Source organism: Mauremys reevesii, linkage group 2, assembly GCF_016161935.1.
Source record: "Mauremys reevesii isolate NIE-2019 linkage group 2, ASM1616193v1, whole genome shotgun sequence".
NCBI classification, from domain to species: Eukaryota; Metazoa; Chordata; order Testudines; family Geoemydidae; genus Mauremys; species Mauremys reevesii.
The window spans coordinates 192966932-192988842 of record NC_052624.1 but is presented as its reverse complement, the minus strand read 5'-3'; the positions used below and the strand labels follow the sequence as shown (position 1 = coordinate 192988842).

The window sequence follows — 21911 nt, the reverse complement described above, 5'->3', positions numbered from 1 at the left end:
GTGTGTTTAAGCCACAGGGAAGTCTGAAGAATCAGCACCAGTTCCAGGGAGTGGGCGGAGGGACCATGTAGACCAGAGGTGGGCGAAATATGGGCCATCTAACATTTCTGTCTGGCCTGCCTTGCCTAACATTTCTGTCCAGCCTCCTCTGTCCTTTCGCAATCTCCAAGTCCAGGCCACTAAAAGTCACGCAGTGCAGCAGGGTGCTCAGACAGGCTGCCTGCCTGCCTGCTGTGGCCCCATGCTGCTCCCAGAAGCAGCCGGCTGCTGCTGGCACATCTCTGTGTGCCCTGGCAGGGGTGGAGGCAGCTCTGTGCACTGCCCCCATCCCCAGCACCATCCTCACAGCTCCCATTGGCCGGAAACTGGCCAATGGGATCTGCGGGGGCAGTGCTTGCAGACACGGGCAGTGCAAGGAAACCTGCTTTCCTCCTCCCCCAAAGGGGTACACAGAGATGTGCTAGCAGCAGCCGGCTGCAGCAGCTTCTGGGAGCGGCGTGGGTCCACAGCATGCAGGCAGCCTGCCTGAACCCTGCTGAGTCACCAGCCGGGAGCTGCCTGTGGTAAATGCCTCCCAGCCAGAGACTGCATGTCATGTTCCCCTCCCACACCCCAATCCCCTGCCCCAGCCCAGAGCCCCCTCCTGCACCAAATTGCCTTCCAGAGCCCACACCCGCTCCATTAATATAATAGAAATGTGCGGCCCATGATGACTTACCAAAATTCTTGGAGTGGTCCCCCTGCAAAAATTATTGCCCTCCCCTGATGTAGACTGAGATCTCAGGACAGGGTGCTAGACAGAGGACTTGCACCCTGTGAGTGTTCCTAGGGACCCCAAGACCTGGGCACTGGCCTGGAATGTGGGAGACCCAGATTCAAATATCTGCTCCAGATCAGACAGAGCCAGGACTTGAACCTGGTCTCCAACAGGCCAGTGGCATAACCATCAGACTGTAGACTGAGAGAGTCTCTTTCTCTCCATTTTGTGAAATCTTTCAGAAGGTCTCATTTTCGTTCTACATTCAAATGAAAACAAATTTCAAAACAGATCAATGTTTCAAGAAACAGAACTATTGTTTTCCAGCAACAGATTCTTTTCTTTTGCAGATGAGACTAGTCCTGCTTGCCTCTGTTTTTCCCTGTGTAAAATATAGATAATATTTCCTTACCGTACCAGGTTGTTGTGAGGATAAATTAATATTTGTGAGATGTTCAGATTCTACAGTGCTGAGTGCCATAGAATAGCATATGAACTAACATTATCCCTCAGGTTGCAGCAATACAAGGTACCTGCAACTCCCATATGATGTCTACACAACTCCAGAAGTGGAGCCAGGACATCTGGGAGACACACTGACACAGTAGGTCTCTCAGGAAGCCTCTGGACTCATATGCTGCCCCAACCTCCATTTAAACTGCCCTAGCTTAGTCATGCCCCAGTTGAGGCAAACACCACCATCTCCCCTGGGGGTTAATCCCCAGAGGAGCATAGCTATCCCTCTACCAGTTGGCTGAATCAACTGGTACTTCATGTGATGTTAGACAATTAACTTTTAAACAGTTTTACAGCCTGGGTTTCTTTGTTTGTTTTTTGCAATGTCATACATCAAAGATGGTTTGTGTGATTACCCCAAACATTTCATTAAAAAATATTCTCCTGTATCAGAGAAACACATATGGCAAAAGGTGAGGTGGTTGCATGTCAGAATCAGTCCTACAAATGAAAGACTAACCTCATATCTTTATTATAAAGTCTATGGGCCATATCCTGCAAATCCTTCCTACCAGGTGTAGTGCTTACTACTGTGAGTAGCACTGACAACAATATGACTCCTTTTGGGATTAAGCACTCTGCCTTATAGAAGTGTTTGCAGGATTGATCATGATGTTAGGACAATAAAGTAAAAGTACTCAATGGATCAGCAGCAGGTATAGTAGTAATAAGTAGTGCACAGAAAACAAAACATTTATTCATCCCTCGGGTTCCAAATAGACCTAGATTTAAAACTATTCCTAATATATTAACACTGTTCTGCCTGTCTGTAGCACTATCTATTCATTTTTAAAGCATGCCTCATTTCTAATCTCTCTCTAATTATTACTATTCAGAATACAATTATTTCAGCGAGTCTAAATACTTGATCTCAGGGATTGCACTGGATAATTTATAACTGAAATTCCCCGTATATGTACCTTCTTAGATATTAAATGAGTTCTGATATTAAAAGTATTAATATGTAGGTACACGCACATATTAGATCAAGTCCTAACATGAATCATCTTCAGAAATGGTCAGGAACCCCTCCAGAGATCCAAGGTATGGTAGGTAACTTCCAATTTTAGTAGTATTACTGTATGGTATATAATCCTTAGAATATGTACATACAAATAGCTTGATATGTTTAACAGAGTTCTCCAGTTCTAGTTAGCCTAAGGAAGATAAATTACTCCTGGGGGAATTCTGTGCCAACAAATTAAAAATTCTGCACACAATAGTTTAAAATTCTACATATTTTATTTGTCAAAATAACACAATATAATCACACCAGTTTCAATTATTTTTGGTCATTTATTTCAAAATACCTGTCATCAAGCATGTCTGTAACAATACAGACAAAATAAATGGGTTTTTTTTGACAAATAGATTCCTTACTAGGCTCATTAATACAGAACTCTGAGTGATAAATTCATTTACACTACAATACAGAACCGTATTTCCTGGACCCTTCAGAAGCAGCGCAAAAGCTTGGTGGAGTTGGAGTAATGGAGGAGCTGAGGGTGAGGGAAGTAATTTCTAGGAAGGAGCCCAGGTGTGAACTTGGAGGGTTGTTGGGTATGCGTGGGGAAAAGCATGGAACAGTTATTTGGGGGGACACAGAGGGACTGTTAGGGAGCTTCCCCCATGCAGACCCTGCTGACCCTTAGCCTCTCCCATTCAGACAGACATATCTGCCCCTGTCCCCATGTTCCTGAACTCCATGTGTTCTTGCACCCCTGTCCACGTGTCCCTCCACCTCCACTCAGACACCCACTCCTCCCACCCCCCCTGAAGCCCTGCATCCCCTCCCCCGTCCTCATGTGTCTCTGTGCTCCCATTCAGCCACCCCATTTCCTCCTCTAGCTCTGCATCCCCTCCCCTCCTGCCATGTGGCCCTGCACCCCCTGCCACGTGTGATCCAGTGCCTCCAACCCCATTCAGCCACTGCTCCAGTCTGTCCTCCCTCACTAGTCCTTATGAGCCCCTGTCTGACCACCCAGCAGCCCCAAGCTGTCTTTCTATTGTCCCTGTCTCCTGACCTAGCCCTACAGGTGCTGTGAAGAAGGCTCTGCAGGCTCTTTCTCTTCCCTAGCTGGCTGGGAGCTGCAGCAATTTTTCAACCAAAGCTTTTTTCTACACAAAAAAATAAATAAAATATGCATGGATCATTAATTATGCACGTGTGCTGAATTCCTGCAGGAGTAATAAGTGAGCAACAAAAAGGCCCAGATACAGTTATCTGAGTGGTCATATTTTCCTGGCACTGTAATTTCTAAAGTGTGGACATTGTTTAAAATATCTAGTTTACCTCATTAGTTTTCAGGGTGTTTTCTTTTTATCCTTCATGCTGTTAGCTTTAACATACATTAAAACACGTTACAGCCCTTCATCGCCCCCTTTCACTAGGCTACATCTGAAAAGGTCCAAAATCCCAAAAGAAAAAATACAGCAACAACAAATCCAAATAAATTATTCTAGCTGTGGTTTGTCCTTCACCTTTGTCCTCTTTGATTTTTGTACAGGCCGTATTTAAGAAATGACTAAAACAGACAAAACTGTCGTGCTCCCAGTTCATAAAATTTTAATCCCAGCAGGAAGCTTTTGTGGCCCATTTCAGATCTGACCTCTAATGGCAGCAACAGAGGACAACTTGTGATTTCTTTGGCTTAATTGGTTCCTTAAGGAGAAGGCACAGAGTCCCACTACTATCACCGGTGAAATTACAAACTGCAAATATATTGCACTCGGTAACTACTTTTTGTTGTAATTTAATTATCAGTAAAATAACATAACTAATACTACTGAAGAATACTCATTAATCCTGTTGGTTATGTTGGGGCCACAAAGGCTTTGTTTATAGAATATCAACCAATATCTGCTTTCTGCTATATGCAAGCAGTTCCCATTTCTTTTAGTAGGAGTTGTGTACCCATGCATGTCAGAACAGAATGTCAGGACATAACAGTCACTAAGAGTGCGAATGAATACTTGTTTTCAGTGGCACATTTACCCCATTGCTAGCAACTGTGTGATGTAGGGTTTCATTATATGGTGCTAAATGCAACTGATCTCTGTGTTCACCGTTGGTAGCAATGGGGTAGCTGCACCATTACTGAAAAATGAGTAATAAAATTTGCAGTGCAGACAAAGCCAACACGCTAGAGGATTATGCTACCATATATTGTTAAGTTTATTCTTTTCTTTTCTTTTTTAATGCTGGAAAACATGATATTGCCTTGAATAGTTTATTCCCTAAACTAAATGATTTTTTCCTTTTTCAAAGACATAATTTCAACAACCACAACAAAAAAGATGGACAGGTATCTCAACTGCCTCTGTTGCTGATGGCATAAGATCTCATTTTAATCCAATTTAAACAAGTTTAATTAAATTGCTTTGATTCAGTGATTACAACATCCTATATGCCAATTTTAAAAATAAGGTAACAGTCTATTTTCACACATTCTGTTCATAATCTTATTTACTGGTTACATCAGGTAGCACTTACAGTCAGCCAAGCACTGTCTGCACGATAAGCGGAATTTAAGTGCTGCATAGGTCTTATACTGCCGCAGGACGCAGCTGTGAATTTCACCCACTACCAATGAACACAGTAGTGTTAAAGCCACCCAAGAAGAGGACAGCTTTTTCACCTGCATTCTAAAGTTTAAAGGATTCAGGTTTCATTTCAGTCTATTCAACAACAGACAGAACAATATAAAAGCACCAGTTTAGCTTGATACTTCTGAAAGCTCATTTTAAAGCCCAGACCTGGCTTGTGTGGAGACTGAACTCCTTGAGTAAATATGCTCAGCCACCATATTCTCTTACAGCTCAGTTACAAACAATAATAAAAAAGTGTTGCTTTGCTGTATATTACTTGAAATGGGAATAGATGGAAGGTTTTTGGTTTCCCTTTCTGTACCTCAAATAACAAGAAAAAGGGGAAACAAATGCCATGCATGTCCTGTTGAGTGTGTCAAATCCTCCTGCAGGTGCACAGCCTGAGAAGCTGGAATGTGGGGTGGGAAAAGTTACAGGGGAAAGAGAAGAAGGAATCCTCCCTCCCAGGCTATAGAGTGGCTGCAGAGCTGTTGGTGGAAGCTACTTCAGCCTGCTGAATGAAGTAGTCCTCCACACTTCTTATATGACCCTACCGTAGGGCCTACTGCTGGAGGATCTGCACAACAGTTGATCCTCTGGCTCCACCTCTACTTGCTCATAGTCAAGCAGAAAGCCTCTCCACACATCAGAAATCCATCAGTGTGTGTGTGTGTGTGGGGGGGGGAGTGGTGGCATTCTCCATGAAGAACAGCCCCCTCCCTGGCAGCAGTATCGCTGACTAGACCATCCGTGCCAAGAAAGTGGAGGTAGAATTTGTCCCAGGCTAGATGAGCCTTTGATTAAAACATTTTAAAAATACATTAAAGGCATGCGCTTTTTTAAATCCTTCTCTTTGTAAACAGCAGCTCTCAGCTTTTCTAATCAGGAAATGGATAGGTTCTACTTGGCATGTGGGTAAACACAATCATGTAACTAAAAACATGTACATAGTTAAATCCTCCCTCCTCCAATCCTCCTTCTTGCCCCATTAACACTTAAGGGCTTGCGTCTATGTAGCACTAGTCACAAGAGTCAATAGATATTGACTGCCTGTCCTGGGATGTCTTTTGTCATCTTACTCAGTTCATGTACCTGGGGTCAGGCCAAGAAGTCTAGTATGTTCCAGCACTCATGAGTCAGACTCCTATCAGTGCAAGGTAAAAATGTGAAATTCAGGAGACTAGAGACCAAATCCTCAGCAAATGTAAATCAGAATAGTTCCATTGACTTCAATAGATTTATCTCACTTTACGCCAGCTCAGAATCTGGCCCCAGGAGGCCGAGGAAACTACCTCCTATATTAATGAGATGTATTGCACAGCCATCAAGTCACTCCGGTCTGGTAACAGTTAGCTAAGTGCCTCATTAGTGTAACAGGAATGACTCTTAAATCCCTGTCTCCTAAAATAATCCTATTATCTGTGTACACTTCTGTTTTATCTGACATTCTCGAATAAGGGAGCAGATGCATAGAGGACTTGAGACTTAATTCTGCTCATAGAAGCATACTATGCTTTGTGCCTAATTTTAGTTGTGCCAGCACTAAGCCCATGCTCCTATTTGCACTGAAATGCAACAGCTGTTCAATCTCTGACACTCCCCTCAGGTTCAAGGCTTTAAGAAAATGAAAATCTCAACAGCAGCAATGACTAATTGTGGAATTCATCATCAGTTTATCAGTTTAGAAGATTCTACATTTAACAAAAAGAGAAAAAAGGACTTTATGGTGCATGCCATATGAATTCTCTTTCTGATTAAAATTAATGAAATGTATATCTCTATCAACAGATAGATATTAGATTGACACTACACCCCATATTCTTCATAGAAATATTGTTATAATATGATTATAGCATACCTATGACATGTTTTGTGCAATATAAGGCATGTGAGATATCATTGGAAAGGTTATAATTTACTATATATGATTATACTATTTGTATGCCTGTATCATTTTTGTATGAAAAGTTAGGAATATAGACTATACATCTGTACTACAAAAGAGTTTGCACCTGGGGAATGCCCACCAGACAAAATGCAATCAATCTGGCTGGTTAGCCAGGGATAAATCAATGAACCATTAGAGAAGACAATAGGTCTTTGAAGATGTTAATCTCCCACCTTCCTGAGAAGCTTCCTGGGATGCTACAAATGGCCTTTGACTTGTGGCTGCTTTGACACTGCAGGATCATGTCACCTGGTACTGGATTCCATGATAGACTATCAGTATTTTTTCCACTGAGGGGATGGTAATCACACTGAAAGACAAAGGATTCCCACCATATGTAAATCCTGTTTGAGGCAGGGAAGTGAGGTAATCAGGGTTCATTCTTCACTGAATCGCACCCAGAAGGCCTGCTGGAAACATCTAAGGGCTTGTCTACACTGCCACTTTATAGCACTGCACCTTTCTCGCTCAGGGTGTGAAAAAACACCCCCCTGAGCGCTGCAAGTTCCAGCGCTGTAATGTGCCAGTATAGACAGTGCACTAGTGCTGGTAGCTATGCCCCTCGTGGAGGTGGGTTTTTTTAGCGAGCTGGGAGAGCTCTCAAGTACACAAGCCATGTTAAAGCGCTGCCGTGGCCTGTGAAAGAAATACCTGTAGGTTTGAGCTCTAAGCAAGGGCAGCCTGTCTTCAAGAACCACTGCAATCTGCCAAAAAAACAACATTTAGGGTGAGAAATTACTACTTGTAGCCAGTTTCTATAGTATATTAAGCTTAGTTTGCATGTTTGTTTTATTTACTCAGTAATCTTCTTTGATCTGTTTGCTATTCCTTATGATCACTTAAAATCTGTCTTTTGTAGTGGTTAAACTTGTTTTTGTTTTCTCTAAAACCAGTTTGTGGAATTCATAATGGGTGGGGGGACACAAAGCTGTGCATATCTTCCTTTACATTTAGGAAGGCAGCAAATTTCAATAAGCTTATGCTGTTCAGTTTTCTGTGCAGCACAAGCCCATACAGATTTGGGTTTACACTCCAGAGAGGGAGTGCACTTGAGTGCTGGGCAATTCCTTAGCTGAAGCCTTCTCATGCAAAGCTGATTTCAGTGTCTGTGTCCTTCTGCAGTTGAGTACGTCCCTCCCCGTCTGTGTGCTGGAGGAGGCTTGAGGACCTGACTCAGCAGGACAGTGCAAGGGAGCCCAGGCTGGTGGAACAGTCAGTCTCAGTGGTCCTTCTGTACATCAGGTGGCACCCCGGAGGGGGGGCAACCCATCACAGTTAGTATCCTTCTTTTGGTACTAATAGAATTTCATCTTTTCAAACTGTCAAGCATTCAGAAGTCAACTGGAATGGGGAAAAAAAATAACCAGCCCCCACAAGAGTCCTTGATTTAGCTGCCTAAATACACACAACTTGTCTCTCTTACATGTTATAGCATTTCAACAGCAACAAACAGCTTATAATATATCTTTACGTATGAGTTTAGAATAGAGTTCAAACTAATATTTTCTTTAAATTCTATGATTTTATACTTTAGCTGGCAAGACTATAGATGAAGATCCCAATTCAGTAAAGCTCTTCAGCACATGATTAAGTGTAAGTACATGCTTAAGGGCTTTGCTGGATGAGGGCCTAAAAGCCTTAATTTTTTGGTTTACACACTTTAGATAAACAATACCTATATATGCATGTGAGTATTAAAATAATAACATAATCTCTATGCCTGCGAGTGGAAGTCCTGGAAACCTAATTTACTGGATTTCACATATCTTCAAACACATTTGAACATGGCAAGACATAATAGTCAAACAATGCCTCAAATTCACACCACAGAGCACCTTCGTCACCCATCATGTGTTAAAGAATGTTGCCCAAGGTTATGACAAAATAAATGTGTCAACAATTTATTGTGCTATAGTCTAATTGGACTAGTGACTGTTTGAGCTGAATTATACCTGAAAGCCATCATGACCTAAGTAGCTTACAGAATTAGATTTTTCCCTGCTAGATTTGAATCAAATATATGACTCTGAGCAGTTGGGAGTATATCTTTAAAATGTTTTCCTTATTATACCTGTCAGAGGCATATTCTATCATTGTTACCATTGCTATTAACAAATTATTACAGCATGCTTCCTTACTATAATTGGTATATACTTTTAGGCTTATTTGTTCATCTTGATACGTGAGATTAACTCATGGAATTCCTTGTAACACTTTTGTGAATTATGCATATAAATCCCTACAAGATTTTTGCATTAGGAATGGACAGAGTAAATGCAAAGACTATTAGAAGAAGTGGATGCCTGTAGCTAAGGATCGTCACCCATAGAACTAGCATTAGCATTTATTTTATTCAGCAGTAATGCAAGGAACCTACAGGCCTGTAGCCTGTAAGACATTGGCTTCAGCAGTTAGCATAAGGTTTGAGGCCTATAACCTCTGGCACATATACATGGCCTAATGGTCACCCCTGAGTTTGGGGGAAACTGGAAATAAAATGTGTAAGAGGAAATTTTGACCATAACAACACCAGCCAGCCATAGGAACATGAGCTAACACCAGCTTTTGGACAGAAAATCAGTAGATATCTGACCACAAGAGTGCCATGGTAACAAATTGACATATATGAAGGGCACCTCAACATTAGTAGGGTGAGGAAATACAAATAAGGAAGAGGGGAGAAAAGCCTACTGAATATGCATCAGACATAGTGGAGTCAGCATAACTATTGAAAGTGTCATTGTAAGATGTGGTGTGAACAGGAAGGAGGTGTAAGGTTAGGGAGTCAATCCTGGAAGTGTCTGCCAGTTACACTAGACATAACTGAATAAAAACGTAAAGTAGCTTTTTCAAAAGCTTTCAGCATTGGCCTAAATTTGCTCCCATTGAAGAGGCATCTCTATGGCTCTCCTAGTGTAATTGGCAAATACATTCTTGTTTCAGCAGCAGTAAGAAAGCCCTTCTAAATTGTTGCATTAAGCATTTGCATTTTAACTGTATTACAACAGATTTAACCTTTTGTAAGAGTTACTTGGCATTCCAAATAAAATTCCCAAATACCTTAACTGAAAGACTGTTCCCCTAAAAGGCCACATTCTAGCTGTTGTTTGAATGGTTATTCAATTAATAAAGGCTTAATTGTAGTTCACTCCATCAGTAATACATGTACCAAGTGGATTATAGATGTAAGACCTACATTTCAGATTGCACTTAATTGGACCTTCCTTCTAGAGCCCACAGCTTGTGGACACAGTAAATACAGTACAAGATTCTGCTCAGAATTATTTGTGGGTGCAATTTAGATGACTGAGATTTCCACCTGGGTGTACCTACAAATTAGTTAATAGATCTCTAAATTGTCCAGTTTACATTTACAAATAATTGAAGGCACAAAACTGTGATCAGAATTATTTGTGTCCACAAAATCAACTGTGTGTGTGAAAAGAGAGACTGGTTGTAAAACTTCTGGCCGAAAGTGCTACCATAGTGTTATTATGAAACCTAATTTACACGTTGTTTTGGTTTTTATATATAATCTGTAGTGTGATGGGGCAAGGCCAGATGGCTACAGTAAAGTAGTAAGGAACAGGTATGTTAGCCCCAGGCTAACCAAATCCCTAGGACCATGGTAACCAAATGGCAGTTGCTCCAGGTTAATCAAGACACCTGGGGCCAATTAAGATCTTTCTAGAAGGCAGTGGAGATAGCTACATTGATGGGGACACCTGAAGCCAATCAAGGGCTGGCTGGAACTAGTTAAAAGCCTCCCAGTTAGTCAGTGAGATTTGGGTGTGAGGAGCTGGGAGCAAGAGGTGTAAGGAGCTGAGAGTGAACTGCTGGAGGATTGAGGAGTATAAGCATTATCAGACACCAGGAGGAAGGTCCTGTGGTGAGGATAAAGAAGGTGTTTGGAGGAGGCCAAGGGGAAGTAGCCCAGGGAGTTGTAGCTGTCATGCAGCTGTTACATGAGGCACTATAGACAGCTGTGATCCACAGGGCCCTGGGCTGGATCCCAGAGTAGAGGGTGGGCCCGTGTTTCCCCCCCCAAAACCTCCCAACTCCTGATCAGACACAGGAGGAGTTGACCTAGACGGTGGGTTCCACCAGAGGGGAAGATCACTGAGATGAGCAAATCTGCCAATAAGTGCAGGACCCACCAAGGTAGAGGAGGAACTTTGTCACAATAGATATACATCCACAGATTGTATTTACAAGCCCAGATACTCAGCTGTAACCAGCATCCACTGGGTGCAACTGAGGCATTTAAGGGATGGCAAAGGTTTAGTTAGGCTTCTTTATCCTTGGGCTAGTTCAGTGCTTGTCCTGAGATACTTTAGAGCAGCCTGCAGGATATGATAAACTATGCCAGATGGCTATGGTTTCAAGGGCCATTCCACAATCCAAGAATAGCCAGTGTGCAATAGTGCTCAGGCCACACCTAGGGCTTCATGGGTACTGGAATAGAAACCAGCTATGCTGGCTCTGTGCCAGCTAGAGCCTTCTCTTCAGGAGAATCCTCAGCTGGCTTTCAGCTCCTTTGCATTGTTGGCGCAGTGCAAAGGGGCCACAGCAGAGAAGATAATCTGTCCCACAAGGAGTATGCCCACAGGAATGAGAAGAGAACCATGTTCAACGCAATACAGTACAGTTCAATACAATACAGTAAATAAAAATATGTCCTGTAAATTAAGATATTAATAATCACAAGACTGCACAAAATGTGATAGGCACTTTAAGCCATAAGAAAAACAGCCCATGCTCCAAACAACCGACATTGCTAAGACATAAAGCACTAGGCAAGCAGACAAGCAGCATAGATGATGTTAGACACACTTTTATGCCCCTTCTCCACTACATCCAACTCCCTGCTGCTTTCTCCAGCCAACCTGCACCACCAATGCTGCCTCAGTGCTCCTTATTTGAACTGCCATAGTATAGCTTCAGGCCAACAAAAACTATTCAACCAGGTGTAATATTTTTAAGCCTTTGTATTTGTCAATGTGTCTGAATGCATTCTAATTAATTTTGTAGTGTGCTAGCTTAAACTGCAAAGAGAGAAGAGAAAGCATGAGAGAGACAGCAAAGAAAGTCATCCATCTCACTGACCTCCGAGATGGATAACCTGCTTCATTCTTTACTGAAACTGTGGTGGCAGCAGCATTGAGGATGGAACTGGAGAAAGGTAGGAAATAAAACATTTCCAGGCAAAATTAGATATCCTGATTAATGATCTCAAAAACCCCATAATGGGTTTTTCACACCACCTGATAGTCACGTTTTTGTGGAAAGTAGCTGGATATGGGCAAAAATTGAATGCTACTCTGCTGTGTCTAGGATCACTGGGGAAGGTATGAAATGATGCCAATCACTAACAAAATGAGCATTTGGATGACATTAAAATATGTTCTGGAGGGATGGAGGGGAAGCTAGGAATGTTCCTATAGATGTCCAGACTGGCATATTTAATTTCCTCACATGAATTTTCTGCAGCAGAGATTATCTTCAGTCTATCTAGGTCACTGCATAAGGGTATTTCTTACATTTATTTTTTGTAAAATCCTAATTGGTTTATGAGGACATTCATAATCACATTTCATTTGTCAAGCAGCAATATAATTTATATATAAACACCATCCTAGCCAGGAAAGGGAAGTCATTAATCTTTTATCTTAATTAAAACACTGCATGAGGGCAGTGGAATTCAGTGTGCAATATCAACATTCAGTGGTGTTCTGAAGCATATATTGACTGCATGCCTTCTATTCACTATGCAAGCTGAGATACAGGATTGGCTATAAAAGATGTAATATACAAGGATGCTGCAGGTTTTGTTTGGCTACAGATCTAAAAAAACTGTAAGAAAATCCTGGTTAAATCCTGGAATACTGCCTTTGGAATATGCTGCTGTATTGCTAAATGCAATTAGTGAAGTTCTGAAAAGGAAGTTTAGAATCTAAATTTTACTTTTTGTTTTAATGGTGGCACAGTTACAAAGAAAGCACATGGACACATTTTGGATTACCTACTCCCATCTAATTGTCTAGTGTGTGTCCGTTTGCCAAGGTGGGGAGGAATGCTCCCAGCTGCAGTGTAGACATGCCTGTGGTAGGAACATTTGAGCAAGGTGCAGCAGAGCTGTGGAGGTCCCCTTATGGGTACATGGGGCATTAGCTCATTGCAAGGCCGATAGGTTTAAAAACAAAAAATGACCAGTAGGTAGGAGGGGAAAAAAGCTTACAATGAAGAGGAAGAGCTAGAAGGATGTGTGCTGAATTCAATCACATCATCCTTTACTTTTTTATGGTATCCCTTTTCCACTCCCCATATCATCTCCGCACCATTTCCCCCGCTCCTTTATTTGTGTTTTTTCTATTTTGACCCTGATCCTTCAATGAGCTCCATGTGGATAGGCACCTGCATGTGCATGGAGCATACTGTCTCCAGTGGGACACCATCCATGCAGAGCTCATTACAAGAGTACGGACTTCGATTTTAAGTGCTTCAGGACAAGGATTTCATTTTCTGAATGCCTGTAGAGCCTCAAGTATACTTGTTGGGACTATGTAAATTAAAAAAAAAAAAGTTGGATGGACCTGTCATGAGCTTCCATTTAGAATAACCTTTTTTCTTCGTAGATGGTAGCTCACATGACCCAATTCTCAGAAATAGGAGAAATAATGTAGGAAGGCTACATCAAAGAGAAAGGAGTAATATACAAAATGCCCATCTAGCTGTAGTTGCATTGCATTATCCACCAAATATATCATTACAAAATCAATGATTCAGCCCCATAAATGCACACTGTACTTAAAAACACAGCCCAAGCCACAGGCTGTAGCTAATTCTTCCAAGGCTGATCGATTTTTCTTTCTGTCCCCAAAATCTAATAATCCATCACAAACAGTCCAGCAACATGGTGCAATAGTTCAGGAAAGGGAGGGTGTGTGTGTATGGGGGGCATTAAGAAGAAGAAGGTGGTAACACAGATATAATCCACTTTTTCAAGGTAAGGAGGGATTAAAAGAAGCGGCAACAGATATTTGGGCCTAGAGTCTCAAAGGTACTCAGGCACCTTTCACAACTGAAATCAAAGGGAGTTAGATGTCTCAATATCTGTAAGGATCTGGGCAAAGATGTAGAGGGGGAAAGTATGATGAGGGGATTTGATGGTGAGGAAAGGGGACTGAATTTCATGTGGTAAAAAATAGAAAGACGATGAAAGGATTCAAATAGGGGGATAACATAGATCAGAGTAGCGGAAGAGGAATTTGGTTTATCAAAGGCATTTTGGATACCTTGAAGAGGGAAAGACTCAGAAGGTCAAGTTAATCAAATTAAGAGGCAATCAAGGCAGGGACAAGCATGTTAGCCATGGGGATAGTAGAGAAAAGACAAATATTACAGAGGAAGAAGTGATAGGAGTTAATGAGACTGGACATCCAGGGAAATAAAAGAATCAAAGATTACAGTGAGATTGCGAGCCTCAGATAGGAGGGAAAATGGAGTTGTCAATTAGATTAGGGAAAGGATATCAGAATGAAAATCTGGTGTTAGAGAGAATGAATTTGAGATGGCAACAGGGGACCTGTGTGGGACCTTGAATTGCAAGAGAGTAGGGAGAGGTTGTAGGCTGAGAGTTAAATTTAGAAATCTTCCACACACAGATGTTAATTGAAGCCATCAAAGTGCATGAGAGAAAGAGGAGGTGGAAACTTAGGACAGTGCCTGGAGAGACACTAAAAGAAGAGGAGGAGGAAGAGCAACTAATGTAAACATTGAAGAAATTGGTAGTAAGATAGAAGAACCAAAACAGCACAGAGCTACAAAAACCAACAGGGGAGAGAAAGTGGAGGAAGAGAGACAAGGTTCCAGAGGGATAAGAATAAGGATAGAGAAATATCCTTCTCATAATTTAGTGAGGGGAAAATCTTTAGTGACATTGAGATTGACATTCAGTGAAGCAAAGAGAATGGAAGCTGGCTAGGAAAACAGAGGTGAGCTGGAGGAAAGGAAGTCAGACAGCATAAGAAGAAAATATTCTCTATGATTTTGGAGACAGAAAAGGAGGAGGAGATTATGGAAGGGGGTAGGATTGAGGGAAAGGTAGAGAATATTTGAAGATTGGAGGAAAGATGCTAGAGTTGTGAATGCTGGTAGAAATAAAGAAGAGAATTTTGGAAGGAGCCATGGATATCAGAAGTTGTGAAGAGATGAACTGTGGAGGAAGCATATAGATCTTATGTTTCCCACATGCAGAGAAGTTAGACAAAAACATAAAATCTTTTGCTGAAAGTTTGCAGTGTAACACTGCTTTATTTCTTAGAATTCAGAATGATGATACACACAAACTCTCACACAGAAAGAGAGAGTAGCATGCTTTGTCTAAAACAGACAGGCGTTTCTCACCCCACCTTACGTTAGGCTGGCTGTATCAGAATGACTCTGATCACACACTTTCTTTCAGAGCTCTCTATCCTGCAAGCAAGACCAGGAAACTTCTCACAAGTTAAAGTGACAGCCTATGATTCCAATACCATTTTCAAATACACCACGTCTTTTGAAAGGCACTCCCATTCATGCCTCTGCTATTTCTGTAGTGCTCTTGAAGAGGACCTAGAAGGAGAAGTCCTCATTGGACTGGAGGAAGATGTGTGGATCAGCTTCAGAAAATTGCATCATCACAGAACATGAATATGCCAAGTCGATGATCAGGTTATAGCTTAGTCCTTTGTGTACCAGAGGACTGCAATGAGAATGTGGTTAATAAATGACATTCACTTGGGTCCAAGGTCTAAGTAAATGAGGCATTTAGTGATGTAGGGAAAACAAAATACACGATCACTGCAAGTAAATTGATGAGTCACACAAAGAAAAGTATTAATTATTGTGCTTCCAATGAATTAAGATTAATGATACTTTGGAAGCATTTACTGCATGCAGGCAGTACCCACAAAAATTGTATGCTGTATTCCTTCTTGCCAGCTCCAGGTCCTTTAACCCCAAAAGCACTTAGTACATTTCTTATTGCTTCTTTCTCCCCAGTGGCTATTTTGTCACTTTAATTCCAGATATGAGCAGGAGCAGTTCTTTTAGAAGTCACTACTAGCAACCACCACTTTATGAAAGTATAGCCAGACTGACATGCAGTGCTATAGAGTAACTTAGGTGGCATCCATCCCCCAGGAAGCTTAGTTTATGGTTTGTCTTTAAGGAACCCTCAATGTGCAGTAACAGAAATAGAATGATTGGGGAATTTTCTTCACTTTCATTTTCTTCAAATATTGAAGTCGCTCCTCTGACCACGGCAGAGGATTTTGCTTTGTTTTTATGCTTTACTTCTAACGTAACTCCTTTCCATGGGAATTTTTTTTCATTTATCAAGATCCACAATTGCTATAGTATGAGACTGGAATTCTGAAAATGGTTTGAATGGTGCAAAATAATAATTCTGTGAATTTTAGTTAATTAAAAGAGCTTGAATCTATGTATAATATATAATAAATGTATATAGAAATATTATATTATGTTAGTATAGCCAAAACATTGATCTAATTGTGGAGTGTTTTATTTTTCTTTTAGCCTTACCCAGCCACCAGTCATCTTTCATTGTCACTCAGTTCATCCACAACACAGCAAAAGGGGTCAAATATATTATGGTTAGGAGAGTTTGGCAAGCATATTTTCAAAATGGCCACTCCCCAAGAAGAATCAAAATGATTTTTGTCTGAGTAATACAGGCTACTGCAGCACATCCAGTGCGGCTCTTCAGTCAGGGAAGAAATGATGTCTTCTTTCTAGATCAAAGATAAGGGGAGACCAAGTTCAAAAACGACCTGCACCTTGGTTACCTGATCTGTTTGCCTAACAGAACTTAGACCTTTTCAAAGTTAAAATAGCAACTAGAGCCCAAAACAGGTTAGACATTCATCCTGACCCTGGAGAACAATTATTTTTTTAGGTCTTTTGCAACCCTTTAACACTGAAGATGTATTTTTCCGCAGGCCCAGTTTCCCATACTTTATTTCCCCATCAGTTTGTAAAGTTGTATTTTTATCACTGTAATATATGCAACTTGAGATGCATGCCTGAATGCTTTAGCTTTTGGAGCTACAACAAAATTCTAGCTCATATCACTTTCAAAATGTTTTGCAAAGAATTACTGAGTACATAAACATCTCCTTCAATCAGCAAATGTGTTCATGAATCTCAGTACATTTTATAGGCTAGTTATCAGGATTATTTGAGACTAGTTACCAGGAGACTTGTGAAGTTTCAATTATCACTAGTCAGCTGACCTGAATAGCCACTGACACCTTCCCAGTCCCTCTGGGTCAGATTCTGCTATGGTGGCATAAAGGGGGTAAAAAGAGCCCTCACAGAATTTCTATCTCATAGCCACGGTTCCCTGCCTGGCACAGAGTTAACATAACTACTCTGCTTGAGCCCACTTTGCAGAGTCCAGAATTAAGAAGGTGCAAAAGTATTTTAGGGCTTGTGAGTAGCCAGAGGGTGAATCTACAGTGCACTAGCTTGCTGTGTGCTAACTCATGTGTTGACCAGGCTACCATGCACTAAAAGTTCCGTAGCGTGCTTTCATTTTCTCCCATTTCAAGCACACTGCAGAATGTTTAGTATGTGGTAACAGGGTCCATGCAGCAAGTTAGTGCCCTATAGAGTCACATCCCTGGCTTGCCACACCCTAACTTGCAATGTAGACAAGTTCTAAAAGCCACCTCTATCCTGTCTTTCTCTCCTCTCAATCTCTGAACAAAACCAGAGGAAAACAGAATCTGACCCTTTATTCAGAACTGCTGATGATTCTCATCATTTAGCTTTTAAAAATAACTCTTCAGAGCACATCACACGCTGCTAAGAGCTGTGAATGACTCTGTTCTGAGAAACAACAAGCTGTCCATTTGTTGTAACAAAAATATGACAGTTTACCATACTTGTTACTGTGAACAGTTATTATTTCTTAACAATATCTCACTGTTCAATTATATAAATAAATTATGCAGGTATTTTATAATAGACCTGTTTGTCATTGTTTTTATTCATTAAACAAATGGAAAGTATTTAGCCCTTTTGTTTTCACAGGATTAACACATTTGATATGCAAGAATCATCTTAAAATTTGTTCCTGCTCTTTAGCAATTTGCACCCAGTAAATTGTCTCCTTATCGTAGCATTTTATTTACCCGACTCAAACTGTTACAGAAAAGGTGATTGAAATAGTCATCAGTGTTTCAGACAGCAGGTGCTGGATAATAATATGAAAGGACTTTCTTGTAAAACTAAACTGGCCTTTAATTGAGAACTATTTTTTATAGCAGAGATGCTGCAGATGCTGCTAGAATTCTAGTCAGGGTACACAGACTGACTTCTTAGTGCCTCTTCCAAACTCTTCCCTCCTGCAACCTCTGCTCCTCCTTTTAATTTCCAGGCAGGAATTAGTGCTAAGAATTACAATGTAATTAATATTAAACCATGCTTGTTATCTCCCAAATCTTCAACTCCTCAGTGACCTTCAAAGTAATGACCTCTGCTTTATTTTAACATTTTTTTAAAAAAAAGTCTACTTACATTATAAGCCCCTTGGGGTAAAGACTGCCTTTTTGTTCTGTGTTTGTACAGCTCCTCACACAATGGGATACTAGTCCATGACTAAAGCTTCTAGGTGCTGTGGTAATGCAAATAAATAATGCTGATAATAGTCTGAAAACTGAGGCAGAATTTGTTATTTGTATTGTGGTAGCACATAGGAGCCCCTATCATGGAACAAGAGCCCATTTAACTAGGTACAAGCCTCCTGTGCTTGCCTCCCACTGGAGAACTCAATATCGGGACCTCCCCATACTTCCCCCTCAACATTCCACATGGCATTGGTGTCAGTGGACTATCCTTACCACTCCACTTATGGGAACATTAAAGATAATGCCAGCTTCACATACACTGACCTGTGAAAGTCACGGTCCGTTTATGTGTAGCTGAAATGAAAATGACTGTTCTTTCCCCTTCATAAGTTCTGTTCCATTAAGTTTTAAATGGTTTTTTTAATTGCCTGGTTTTTGTTACAGAATAAAATTCTATTTTTTGAACAAAATTAATCTTTATTAGTTCATAGCATACGCTGGCTGGTGCTGAACAGGTCTGACAGCAACCAACTGTTATTTCACTGTGTCACACAATTCATAACATCACTCACAAATAATATTAATAGGTACATTGACAATATAATATTCCTATGTACACAGCAAGCACTGCAAGATTCATACCAGGCATAAAAAGAGCACAGCCAGATAGAGCACACTGTTGCAATATCCACATTACTTTGGCTCACTATTAAAATAGTGTTTCAAAGCCTCCCTAAGCCATATAGCTCCACGTTGAGCTCTTCTAATAGCCCTTGTATCTAGCTGTTCAAATTCAGCAGACATCCACCCCACCTCCACCCTGGTGGAAACTTTCTCCCCTTTGCTTCACAGATATTATGCAGGACCCAGCAGCCAGCTATAACCATTGGGATATTTTTCCTCTCTGAGGTCCAAGCTTGTAAGTAAACAATGACAACGATCTTTCCAATGACCAAAGTCACATTTAACTGTAATTTTGCACCTACTAAGCCTGTAATTGAAGCACTCCTGGTGCTGTCAAGGTGTGTGGCTTCATGAGTCATGGGAGCAAGGGGTAGGCTAGGTTGCCCAGGATCGCTATTGGCATTGCAATATTCCCAGTGGTAATCTGCTGGTTGGAAAAGAAAGTCCTGCTTGCAGCTTTCTGAACAGTCCTGTGTTCTTAAAGATTTGCATGTCGTGCATCTTCTCCAGCCTGCCCCCATTGATGTTGGTAAAGCATTCACGGTGATCCAACAGTGTTTGCATAAACATAAATAATGGCCCTTTCTGTTGATCTACTCTGTCAAGGCAGTCTCATGCTAAAATAGGGATATGTGTGCCACCTATTGCCCCACCACACTTCTGGAACCCCATTGCTGCAAAGCCATCCATTATGTCCTACACATTGCAGAGTCACAGTCCTGAGTAGTAGGAGGTGATTAATGACTTGCACACTTCCGTGACAACAGCCCCTGCCATGGATTTCACAACTTCAAATTGATTCCTGACTGACCAGCAGTAATCTGGCATTGCAAGTTTCTATAGTGCAATCGCTACTTGCTTCTCAACTGTTAGTGCAGCTCTCGTTTTAATGTCCCTGCGCTGGAGCACTGGAATACAGATCCAGGAATGTGGCCTTGCACATTTGAAAGTTCTGCAGCCACTGCTTATCATCCCAAACCTGCATGACAATGCAATCCCACCAGTCAGTGCTTATTTCTCAGGCCCAGAACAGGCGCTCCATCATCTCCAGTTGCTCCGTGAATGCCACTAACAATCTTGATTTTTTTTTTCTTTTTATGTTCCACAGCAATCTATTTACCAAGGAATCATCATGTTCCCTGCAGCTCCTCTTGCAGCGCTGCAAATACTCCAGGATCATGCACCCTGTGCTTGCAATGCTCATGACAATCGATGCTTCTGCAGAGACGGGGACAGCGAGGAGAGATGCCTAGGTTTGTGCGATTTTTGAGATGCAGAAGAAATTATGGGATGAAGAACACTGCATTATGGGATGTTGACCCCATGCTTCCAGTAACCCCTGCATGACTCATTTCAGCCCCATCAGATATTGAAAGAACTTTCCAAAAGATGCTGTGCTGGATCATGGTGAGTGGCACAGTGGGATACTTGCCCATAGTGCACTGCACTCTGCATCGATACAAGCATTCCTGGTGAGGATATGCACTGCCGACACAAGGAGCCAATTGTGCGCACACACAAGAGATGTAATAATTGCAGCGGCTGTATGTCAACATGACTTAAGTTGTTATTTTGTAGTGTAGACATAGTATGACCTCTTTTACAGGAGGCTAGTGTGGAAGTCTGAAAGTAAACATAACTGTAAGTGTCTTTGTTGTATACTTAATCACATGAAACATGAAAGGTACAGTATAAATTGGGAAATTATACATTGTGTAGAATATATTAGTGCTAATGGTTTCATTGATTTATAGATGTATTTTATATCATTCTAACGAATGTATAACTAGTGTTACATGATCTCACAGTGTATTTCTTGGTTAGCATAGCTAGACTGAGTCCCCAGAACAATACTGAGCTCCTGTCGTCATCAAGCAACAGAATAACCTCTCTGTTACTGGCAGAGGGTACAAAGGTAGCTCTGCTCTGGCTGCTGTTGTTGCTGTACCAAAGAGTTTCAATTTCTCCCCAGCCAGGAAGCATATCTCCACCCCCAAGATTTGCTCAGAGAGTTATCTCCTGAGACAAGGGCTCTTCCTATTGCCTGTAAGGAGCCACACCCTTTAGGGGCTGCCTGAGTGAGTGCCAAGAAACATTCGCCCAGCCAGCATAGCAAACTGCCATGATAGCAATACTTACAGATGGGGAAAAGGTATCATGAAGACTTTAAAATGAGAATCCGTACAAACAGATTTCCAGATGAGACCCACTTTCCTGGCAATTACTTAGAGCTATTAAAACACACAGAGATTGAAAGGCCAGAAATCAACAATGAAACAAAACAAAAAAAAACAGTAATAAATTAGAGAGATTTTGCCTAACCCTTACATGGGTGCACAATGTGTGGCAGAGAGAGTAAAGAGTTTCCTTTCTCTTGCCCTCCTTCCTCTTTGCATAGGCCATGTTAGATCTGGGCAGAAATGAAGTGACTGTGCTCCAGGAAGCACAGAAGTTTTGCCCTAGTTACTCACCCAGGAGTGCACCATGTCTCAGTGGAGATGAAGAGGTGTGGAGATTAGGCAGAAGCAGATTGCAAACCTTTTAGGGATTTAAGGGTTAAAACTAACATACGGAATTCCACCCAGAAACTCACAGGCAGTCAGAACAGCATCTGATCTGACATTCCACTTAACACACAGGCCACTTCATTCTGCACCAACTTTAGTTTCTGGCGTTATGTCTACACAGGGATTAAAAAACCTGTGGCTGACCAAAGTCATCTGACTAAGGCTCATTGGGCTTGGGTGGAGGGCTCAAGCCCAAGCCTGAACATCTATGCAGTGAT

General features: G+C 41.4%; 1 long non-coding RNA gene across 7 annotated transcripts in view; it reads left to right on the top strand.

Annotated features, from left to right (window-relative positions):
* The first annotated feature begins 6968 nt into the window (after positions 1-6968).
* LOC120396855 overlaps positions 6969-21911 on the top strand; it is a 32193-nt gene continuing 17250 nt past the window's right edge. The window contains exons 1-5 of one of the 7 annotated variants that reach the window (XR_005593455.1): positions 6969-7061; positions 7932-8083; positions 8344-8402; positions 11841-11991; positions 20235-20851. This is a non-coding gene — a long non-coding RNA (uncharacterized LOC120396855). Of the gene's footprint in view, positions 7176-7368; positions 7537-7931; positions 8084-8343; positions 8403-11840; positions 11992-20234; positions 20852-21911 lie in introns of those variants that run through there. The other 6 variants (XR_005593454.1, XR_005593459.1, XR_005593457.1 and 3 more) reach the window with 6 other exon arrangements.